We start from the raw sequence: 11,462 nt of genomic DNA on the forward strand, positions 1-11,462 counted from the left end.
AGTGTTCCCTCGGTCAGGGAGTAGAACAACCTGGCAGTGAGAGCTCTCTGGAGAAGGTCTACCCGAGCGGCTCCGAAACGACTCCAAATCAGCTGAACCCATACTGGGGTGGAGTCGCCATTTTCCCCCCAGGAACATTGCTTGAGACAGCTCGTCAGCTGTACAGTTGAGCAGGCCCAGAATGAGAACGGCACGAAGTGACCTCAGAACCTTCCGACTCGCCCGCCACTTCCGGAGGTGGCGGGCGAGTTGCGAGTTGCGACATGTGACGGGAGCGCAGACCACCTTGTTGGTTGATGTACACAACGGTTGCTGTGTTGTCCGATCACACCAGCACGTGCAAGGCAAGGTGCACTGCTAACAACTCTAGGCAATTGACGTGCCACTGCAGCTGCGGGCCCATCCAAACACCTGAGACTGCAATGCTGTTGTACGTGGCCCCCCAGCCAGTGGTGGAGGCATCAGTGTAAACCATAGCATGCCTGGAGATCTGCTCTAGGGGCACCCCTGCCTTGAGGGATGTGAGATCTGGGTGAGGGTTTGGGGTTTGGCGAGTGTAACCTGGACCCGGTGAGTGCCGTGCCTGAAGGACGCGTACTGTCATGTTTCGATCCCTGAAACAGTTTCAGAGGCTCCTGGGGCATATGGCCGCTCTCCTCAGCAGGTCTTCAGTCATGCTGTAGTTCACACGGATGCCTTCACCACTTGCAGTGTCAGGGGTTTGGATGGGCCCCCAACTGCACTGGCATGTCAATTGCCTAGTGTTGCTGGCAGTATGTCTTGCCTTGATCCGTCTTAAAGGGCGATTACAAGGGAAGCACATACTGGTCCACATGGACAACACTGCGACTGTTGCGTACATCAACCGACAAGGTGGTGTACACTCTTGTCAGATGTCGCAACTCTCCCGCCAAGGATCTACTGACTCCGAGATGGGGCACCCCGTGGTACCTGCATACAGACCTTGGGAAACTTCATGTCTGGTCCCTGGATGGGACACGGAGGTTCTAGGTGACCTACCCCAGGAGGTAGTTGACACCATCACTTCGGCAAGAGCACCGTCTGCGAGACACGTTTATGCCTTGAAGTGGAGCCTGTTCATTAAGTGGTGTTCTTCTCACTGGAAGAAGACCCCCGGATTGAACTGCTCAGAGTCATGCTGTCCTTTCTGCAGCAAGGGTTGGAGTGAAGGCTGTCTCCCACCACCCTTAAAGTCTACGTGGCTGCTATTGCTGCCAACCATGACCCCACAGAAGGGAAGTCAAGGGGAAGCATGACCTGGTCATCAGGTTCCTTAGGGGAGAAAGAAGGATAAATCCTCCCGGGCCCCCCTCTATACCCTCTTGGGACCTGTCTCTAGCAGTCAAAGCACTACAGCAAGGCCAATTTGAGCCTTTGCAGACAGTTGAACTGAAGTTTCTAACAATGAAGATTCTGCCCCTGCTTGCACTGGCCTCCATCAAGAGGGTAGAGGACCTGCATGCATTTTTGGTTGACGTTCGAGCCTAGAGTTTGGTGTCGGCCTACTCCCATGTAATCCTGAGGCCCCGGCCTGGCTATGTGTCCAAAGTTCCCACTACTCCCTTCAGGGATCAAGTGGTGAGCCTGCTAGTGCTGCCCCCGGAGGAGGCAGACCCAGCCCTAGCTTTGCTTTGTCCTGTTTGAGCCATGAGATGCTACACCTTCGCACACCTTCAAGATTTTTTTTCCATCAACTAAATGTCCTTCTGTAAAGTTTTTACTGTTGTTTTAAAATGAAAAGCGTAATTCTGACAAAATAATCTTATATTTCCTTTACTCACAAAAAATCTCACATTAACAGTCTTGCCAAAGACTTGCCAAATTGTTTTATCTCTCCCTATAATTATCTACAGCATATCTGTGTGTGTCCCCATCAGAATACATATATTGTATTAACACTAAACATATTTCTATCATGAAAACTCTCGGAAGGATAGCATGGTAATGTACATGACGATGTTAATGTATTTGGTCTTGTTTGAATAGATCTGCTACGCTGCTGCTGCTGCTGAGGCAGAGCAAGTACACAGACTTGTTACTCTGCCAATACACCCACAACATTCTGCTTTGAGTACGTAAGAAATATTGCTGCTGCAAATATAACATACATGAAATAACTCCCTTATAGCATACATGAATCACCTACAGTAGGTGGCCAACCTGCAAAGTGCATTTGCAGCTTTACCGCTGAGTGGCGCTTTGACCACAAATTATCAAACAAATGCATCAAGGTTTATTTTCGCAAATAGCCATCAGCTTTGCATCACCGATGTGTTACAATTGACGGCTGCAGTCAGCGGAAAATAAAAGAAAAACACTGTAGTTAAAATATTTAATATTCACAGATTAAGTAGTTATGAGTGTTTCTTAGAACGAATTCAAGCAGGATAAATGTCAAGCCTGTTCTTATATTTTCTCTAAGCTACACAGTATTACACCATATTTTAGATCCAGCCCTATTTAAAACATTTAACAGGTGTGCAATATTATTTATATAATGTGAATTATGTGTTATATTATCCTTATGAAATGGTGGTTTACTTTTCATCATAGCATTAAAAGTGTTAGCCTATTTTAGTGAGCTAGGGTACATACATGGACTTATATGCAAAATGTCAATATTCTCACATATTAGAGCGATATTTGTCACAAGTACATTTTAAATTTGTATTTTAAAATTGATTTAATAAAATGGCATGCATTTTTGTTATGCACATACTTTGTTATTTGTTACCTGTCCTTTATTTGGATAGATAACTAATTGGGAAATATATATATTTTGTATGTACACTGATTAAGAAATTAAGAAATTGTATGTTTTATGAATTATTTCCTTTATTTTAGTAAAACGTGAGGCACTGTATAATTTCACTTCCATTATTTAGGCCTAACTAAAACAAGTAACAAATAAATTAAACCTGGCCATGATTTAGTTAAATCATTGAAACTGAAAAGAATGGACGGATTAATAAATTGTCCTCACGTTTAAACTCAAGCTCTGTCATTATAATCAACAAAGTGCACACTATGTAAAAAAGAGCTTCATTAATTGACAACTTAAGTGATTTTAAAGGGAGCCTTCTTTACTTGCTTTCATGCAATTTAAGATTTTGTTTGGTAATTTTAATGAATAATTTTCTGATAAAGTGTTTATTGGGGGAATGAAATATAAGTTTTTAGTGAGGAGGAAAATGTGTTTACTAAATTATTTAATTGGAACAGCTAAACTGGCAATTTGGAAAACAAGAAAGAATAAAGGTTTACAACTTGCTACAGTGGATCCTGGAATAATGTTTCGATGTTTGGTAAAAGGAAGATTGAAAATTGAGTTTGCCTATTATAGGCTTATAAATAATGTTGTACTTTTTTGTGTTGTGTGGAGTGTTAACGAGGTTCTTTGTATAATTCATGATGATCAACTTGTAATGAATTTTTGAGGTTGTTAATTGTACTTTTTATTTATTGAAAAGTGATGTAAGTTTTATAGGGTAATGAAGTGCTTGTTAAACCTCTCTCGCTCTATCTCTCTCTCTCTCTCTCTATATATATATATATATATATATATATGTGTGTGTGTGTGTTTGTGTGTGTGTGTGTGTGTGTGTGTGTATATATATATATATAGATATACATATACTGTATATCTATATATATATATATATGTATATATATATATATATATATATAATTGAAAACACCATGGAGGAAATTTGACTGGGGGTAAGTTCATTAAATACTATTCATGGTTGGGTGGACAATAATGATGAACAATATTTATTATTTCTTTGTTGTTTTATTTTGTTTATTTGTGTTTCTTGTGCAGGCACAGACAGAAGGAAGTGCTGAAGAAACATCTAGAAGAGTTCTCTGTGAGTCTTCCAGATGTACAGAACATCAAGATCCTGATAGCTGGACAAGTCGGAGCAGGGAAGTCTAGTTTTATAAATTCTGTCAACAACACCTTCCGAGGACGAATCACAAGTGAAGCACTAGTTGATCAAAGTAGTGACAAAAGTTTTACAAAAAGTGTAAGTATTATTTTCAAATAATAATGCACATATATAACATGCTTTCATTATGGGCGTTTTGGCTATGTGTACATTTATTTATGGTTTGCTTTTTTTCTATATTGTTTCGTAGTTGAAATCACACAGAGTCAGAGGTGCAGATGATGATTTGCCTTTTGTCTTGACTGATATAATGGGTTTAGAACCTGATGTATTGGAGGGGTCTCAGCCAGAAGATATCAATGCCATATACGGACATGTGAAGGATGAGTACAAATAAATAAACCATGTTGCAAAAAAAAAAAAAAAAGTAAAAAAAAAAAATAATAATTAAAAAAAGGGTTTGTTCATTTGATATTTTCCAGATTGTCTGTCTCCATTTTAAATCTTAGTTTAAAGAAGGGGGGGCCACTCAGTGACAAGAGTGAAGATTACATCAGTGACCCTTTACTGTCTGATCAGGCTTTCTGCCTGGTTTACGTTGTGGATGCAAATACAATACAATATGCAAGTGATCGACTTGTTGACAAATTGAGGATCATCCGCAAAAGAATCAGTGATAAAAGTGAGACTGGCATATGAATACATAACTTTTGTTTTCATTTTGAGGAGTGTGTAGTTACAATCTACTGTACCCCAAATACCAAGGTGAAATTTAAATCTGTAAAGGATTAGGTGATGGATGTGAGTGTAAGGCGCTTTAATGACAAGATATAATATGGTCAACAAACAGACAACACAGACACTGAAACCAAGGGGAAGCTCAGATGGTGTGTGACGCAGGGACCTCGGTGGACAACAGTGATGATCCTTGGTGATCCAGTGCTGTATCTGGTGAAGGTGCTCGTGATTCAGGTGAGGGGAACAAGAAGACTCTACGAAGAACAACAGGGGAATCCACGATCCAAGACAGCCAGGAGAACAGACAGAACACAGGGAAGAACCACAACGATCTGACAACATGAGACACCAGTTACTGCACTTAAATAGACACACATAATGGGACCGCACGTGGTGCGTATATACACACACACACACACTGAACAAAATTATAAACGCAACACACTTTTATTTTTGCCCCCATTTTTCATGAGCTGAACTCAAAAATCTAAGATTTTTTTTCTATGTACACAAAAGGCCTATTTTTCTCAAATATTGTTCACAAATCTGTCTAAATCTGTGTTTAGTAAGCACTTCTCCTTTTGCCGAGATAATCTATCCACCTCACAGGTGTGACATATCAAAATGCTGATTAGACAGCATGAATACTGCACAGGTGTGCCTTAGGCTGGCCACAATAAAAGCCACTCTAAAAAATGTGCAGTTTTATCACACAGCACAATGCCACAGATGTTGCAAGTTTTGAGGGAGCGTGCAATTGGCATGCAGACAGCAGGAATGTCCACCAGAGCTGTTGCCCGTGAATTGAATGTTCATTTCTCTACCATAAGCCGTCTCCAAAGGCTTTTCAGAAAATTTGTCAGTACATCCAACCCATCTTACAACTACAGACCACGTGTAAATACACCAGCCCAAGACCTCCACATCCAGCATCTTCACCTCCAAGATCATCTGAGACCAGCCACCCAGACAGCTGCTGCAAGCAATCAGTTTACATAACCAAAGAATTTCTGCACAAACTGTCGGAAACCATCTCAGTGAAGCTCATCTGCATGCTCGTCGTCCTCATCGGGGTCTCGACCTGACTGCAGTTCATCATTGTAACCGACTTGAGTGGCGTCTTCGATGGCATCTGGCACTTTGCAGAGTTGTTCTCTACACAGATGAATCCCGGTTTTCACTGTACAGGGCAGATGTCAGACAGCGTGTATGGCGTCATGTGGATGAGCGGTTTGCTGATGACAACGTTGTGGATCGAGTGGCCCATGGTGGCAGTGAGGTTATGGTATGGGCAGGCATATGTCATGGACAACGAACACAGGTACATGTTATTGATGGCATTTTGAATGCACAGAGATACCGAGACCACAGGTGCATGTTATTGATGGCATTTTTCATCCATGACCATTACCTCATGTTGCAGCATGATAATGCAAGGCCCCATGTTGCAAGGATCTGTACACAATTCCTGGAAGCTGAAAACATCCCAGTTCTTGCATGGCCAGCATACTCACCGGACATGTCACCCATTGAGCACCCATTGAGCATGCTCTGGACTGGCGTATACGACAGCATGTTCCAGTTCCTGCCAATATCCAGCAAACTTCACCAGCTATTGAAGAGGAGTGGACCAACATTCCACAGACCACAATCAACAACCTGATCAACTCTATGTGAAGGAGATGTGTTGCACTGCGTGAGGCAAATGTTGGTCACACCAGATAATGACTGGTTTTCGGACCCCGCAATACAGTAAAACTGCACATTTTAGAGTGGGCTTTTATTGTGGCCAGCCTAAGGCACACCTGTGCAATAATCGTGCTGTCTAATCAGCATCTTGATATGCCACACCCGTGAGGTGGATGGATTATCTCGGCAAAGGAGAAGTGCTCACTAACACAGATTTAGACAGATTTGTGAACAATATTTGAGAGAAATAGGCCTTTTGTGTACATAGAAAATGAGTTCAGCTCCTGAAAAATGGGGGCAAAAAACAAAAGTCTTGCGTTTATAATTTTGTTCATTGTGTTTTTTTTTTTTTTTAGTACTGCCTTTCAGAAGTTACAGAAGATAATTACATGTTTCCAAGAAGACAAAATAAATTTAATATACACTCATCTTCAAATTCAAAAAGTTTTAACCCATTTCAACTATTATTTTCTCTTGCGGACTACAATGCATTCTATGGCACCATTAAAACATAGTGTAAAGCCCACAGTGCAGGTGCAGTTAGGCAATTCCGAATCCACTTTTGCTAGTATAATGACGGGAAAAATGGTCAGCTTGCCCGACGCATGGTCTAAAAGGGTTGTGCCTATTCTCTTAATGAGTAATGGGTGTGTTTTGGGGCATAACGTGCAATGAACCAATCAGAGTCTCACCTCCCATTCCCTTTAAGAGCAAGTTGCGCTAGCACCATGGTGGATTCGCTATTTATTTGGAATTTTAAGGTGCACAGACTGAACGTGTCTCCAAAGAGCAAATGGATCTGCTCATGTGTGAGCAAATAGGTAGGCTAATCCTGATACACACAATTATTCATTATGACATGTATGACATTTTTATATTTATGTAGCCTACACAATCAGTTGAGCTGGTCCTATTTTCAGTTCCTCAAAATAGCAACGCGCCAACAATTCACCTGAACACACCTCTTTTTTTAGACCAGCATGCCCATGGGCGCACAAATAGCCACAAATGCAATTGCTATTTAAACAATGCAGTGCAGGACAGGAACTAGCAAAAACACTTGCGCCACGCCTTGCGCCGGGTGTAGGGCCCTATGTCTTTTATGCGAAATATCTTATTCAGCTCAGTACTAGATAAAAAATAAGATGCATTTTGTAAGATCCCTCTTATTTTGATAAAATAATTCACATTTTGCAGATTCTGCATGGTGTATGTAAACTTTTGACCTCAGCAGTATCTGTTTATTTATTTATTTATTTATTTATTTTATTTTTCTTTGTGGTTCCTAGCAGCATAATTCTAACCAAGAATTTTTTTTTTTTTGAAGAGTAAATCTGAAATATAGAAATGTATATTTTTGTCATCCTAACTATTTTGCAAAAGAGTTTTGTTGTTGTTTGTCTGTTTGTGTGTGTGTGTGTTTGTTTGTTTGTTTGTTTGTTTCATTTATTCTCATCTTGATAATACAAAGATAACACTGCTTCTATGCAATCACTGTAGGGATTCCTCAAGTGATCATCATGACTAAAGTGGATGAAGCATGTCCACTGGTGAATGATGACCTAAAGAAGGTATACACTAGCAAACAGAAGGTAAATCATTCTGGGGGCCATTTGATGTCCTATATGTACTTTAATTCTTGGAACTACCATGTTTTTAATGCTGACTTGGTCTGAAATTTGTTTGACACATCTCTATTTTTTAGATGCATTTGTGCAGTGAGATGATTGGGGTGCCAATGAACTGCATCTTCCCAGTGAAGAACTGCCACAATGAGATTGAAGTAGATAATGAGTTGATGTTTTGATTCTAAAAGATTTGACCAAATTGAAAACTTTGCTAATGATAGACTGAGAGAAGCTGCGTCCAACTAACACAAAAACTTATGCATGCTCTGAATGCTGACAAAACCACCTCTGCTCGATAACAGGGCAAGACAACACATGGAATGCACCCTGAAGACATTTAACTATGCATGCATGCACAAAAGACCTTATCCATAAAAAAAGACCTGTTTCCATAATATGCATGAATTAAGGCTGTCTCTCTAGTTCACCAAATGTGCAAAATGTTCAGCAGCTTCATTGTTAGTAATAACATATATTACGATGTATATTTATTATTACACGGCTCTCTGGAATACTTGATTCTGATTAGTCAGTTGTGACATTCTAAGGTGTGTTATTCCCCAATAACAACTGTCACGGTGTGTTATTCATCATTAGTTGAATAACACACTGCTCTTCCGGGTATTTGAGGCCGCCGCTTCTTTCATATCTCTTATATCACACAACCTCTCTCTCTCGGTTTCATTCCAACAACTGCTATCATTTTGCACCCCAGTTGTTGACTGTATTTACTGTCAAATGAATTATTATAATATATAAGTATATGATATATGGTAGTACTTTAGTTTTTTTAATAGCTGTAATTATATTGTTAAAGTGTTTAGTTTTTTTGCCAGACCAGCTGTGTTGTACACCAATTTAAGATAATAAATGGGTAAGATTTTAAAATAGGCCAACACAATCACCTGACCCAAAACCTCTTTGTTTTAGAACCGCACACAATGGAAGCACAAAATTGGCGCAAATGCAATTGACCTATGTTTAAACAATGCGTGGGCAGGGACAGGAAAATGCGAACGGCGTCAGGCCTAGCTGTAAAACTAGCAAAACACTTGCGCCACGCCTTGCGACGGGTGTGTATCGAGTAGGGCCCTATGTCTTTTATGTGAAATATCTTATTCCAGCTCAGTACTAAATAAAAAATAATATGCATTTTGTATGATCCCTCTTATTTTGATAAAATAATTCACATTTTGCAGATTCTGCATGATGTATGTACTTTTTGATCTCAACAGTATCTGTTTATTAGTGTATTTATTTTATTTATTTATTTTCTTTTGTGGTTCCTCAGCAGGCATAAGTTCTAACCAAGAAATATTTTTTTGCAAGAGGTAAATCTGAAATACAGAAATATATATTTTGTCATCCTACTATTTTGCAAAAAGAGTTTTGTTGTTGTTTGTGGTTGTGTGTTTTTGTTTGTTTGTTTGGTTGTTTGTTTTATTCATTTATTTCTCATATTGATAATACAAAGATATAACACTCAGGCTTCTATGCAATCACTGTAGGGATTCCTCAAAGTGATCATCATGAGCTAAAGTGGATGAAGCATGTCCACTGGTGTATGATGACTAAAGAAGGTATACACTAGCAAGAGTGTCAAAACAGAATGGTAATATCATGACCATTTGATGTCCTGGTATGTAGCTTTAATTCTTGGAACTACCATGTTTTAATGCTGACTTGGGTCTGGTATTTGTTGAAACATCTCTATTTTTTAGATGCATTTGTGCAGCGAGATGATGGGGGTGCCAATGAACTGCATCTCCCCAGTGAAGAACTACCACAATGAGATTGAAGTAGATAATGATGTTGATGTTTTTATTCTAAAAGCATTTTTTGAAATAAATTGTATAAACTTTGCTAATGATAGACTGAGAGAAGCTGTGTCCAACTGACACAAACTTTATGCATGCTCTGAATGCTGACAAAAACACCTCTGCTCGATAACAGGCAAGACAACACATGGAATGCACCCTGAAGACATTTAAACTATGCATGCATGCACAAAAGACCCTTATCCATAAAAAAAGACGAGCCTGTTCCATATATGCATGAATTAAGGCTGTCTGTCTAGTTCACCACAATGTGCAAAATAGTTCAGCAGCTCCATTGTTAGTAATAACCTATATTACAATGTATATTTATTATTACACGGCTCTCTGGAATACTTGATTCTGATTAGTCCAGTTGTGACATTCTAAGGTGTGTTATTCAGACCAATAACAACCGTTGCGGTGTGTTATTCATCATTAGTTGAATAACACACTGCTCTTCCCCGTCTTCCGGGTATTTGAGGCCGCCGCTTCTTTCATATCTCTTATATCACACAACCTCTGTCTCGTTTCATTCAAACAACTGCTATGATTTTGCACCCCAGTTGTTGACTGTATTTACTGTCAAATGAATTATTATATTATATAAGTATATGATATACAGTAGTACTTAAGTATTAATAGTAGCTCTAATTATATTGTTAAGGTGTTCATCTTGTTGCCAGACCAGCTGTGTGTTGTTACCACCAATTTAAGATAATAAATGGGTAAGATTTTAAAATACTTTCTTCTCAAATAACATTTTAGGTCCTCATCATTATGTGGAGGAAAAATGTGTAAATAAGTGATATGACTCTGCATTATACCTTAAATGTCCATCTTATATGAACTTTCTCTAGGCACAAAGCCATTTGTTATGAGCTGTTTTTCTATGTGTTTAAAGAGCTAATAAAATATTTCAACTCAAATCAATATTTTCTATCTAATTATGTGGCAAATAGCCATGTACTCTTCAATAACAATCAGCTGGATGTGCGCTATCCCTTACTTATAACTACATTATGTTTTAGTCTTTTAACATGAAGTAAATTAAAAAGTTAAGTAATACAGTTGTCAGCAACCTTTATGTCAGGGCTGAAACAATTAAAAGTACTTGGATCAAGTAACTGACAGTAAACGATGATCCACAACAGCCGAAGAGCAATATCCAGATACAGGAATCTCTCTAGTAAGATAAACAGTTGCTTCTCTGAAATTAATGAGGTCAAGGACCTTTTTATGCATCAAACAAATAAATAAAAGGTTTGTTATTAATCAGTTATAGAAAATTATATACTGATAATATACAACAGATCCAAGATGTCTGGAAAAATGTTTGGTGAAGTGATATTTACGTTCCACATGGTTGAGTGAGCAATCCAGTAGCTGTGACTTCTACTGGTTGTGCTGGTAACAATGCAGTGGGGAAAGAGCTGTAGGATGTTGATCTCCTGGAGCACCAAAAGGGTCCTAAAATCTGGAGCACACAGATGATGCCCTGAAATAGGAGCAGAGTGTCCTTAACAATCTAGAACATGCAGACCAAGGTAAAATGAAATAAATTATTTTGTCCACCAATATCCAATCAAAATGTCCCAAACCTTTTCTCCACTCTTGCAGTTAGAGAGGGCCCTGGATTGTTGCGTTCACTACAGCACACGTTATTGGAATGAAGTGGGATG

At 39.2% G+C, this 11,462-nt stretch overlaps 1 pseudogene; it reads left to right on the plus strand.

Moving 5' to 3' along the window:
* The first annotated feature begins 3,715 nt into the window (after positions 1 to 3,715).
* Positions 3,716 to 9,864, plus strand: LOC122138580 (annotated as a pseudogene).
* Positions 9,865 to 11,462: the final 1,598 nt, after the last annotated feature.

The sequence above is a fragment of the Cyprinus carpio genome, chromosome B10 (assembly GCF_018340385.1).
Source record: "Cyprinus carpio isolate SPL01 chromosome B10, ASM1834038v1, whole genome shotgun sequence".
In the NCBI taxonomy this organism is placed as follows: domain Eukaryota; kingdom Metazoa; phylum Chordata; class Actinopteri; order Cypriniformes; family Cyprinidae; genus Cyprinus; species Cyprinus carpio.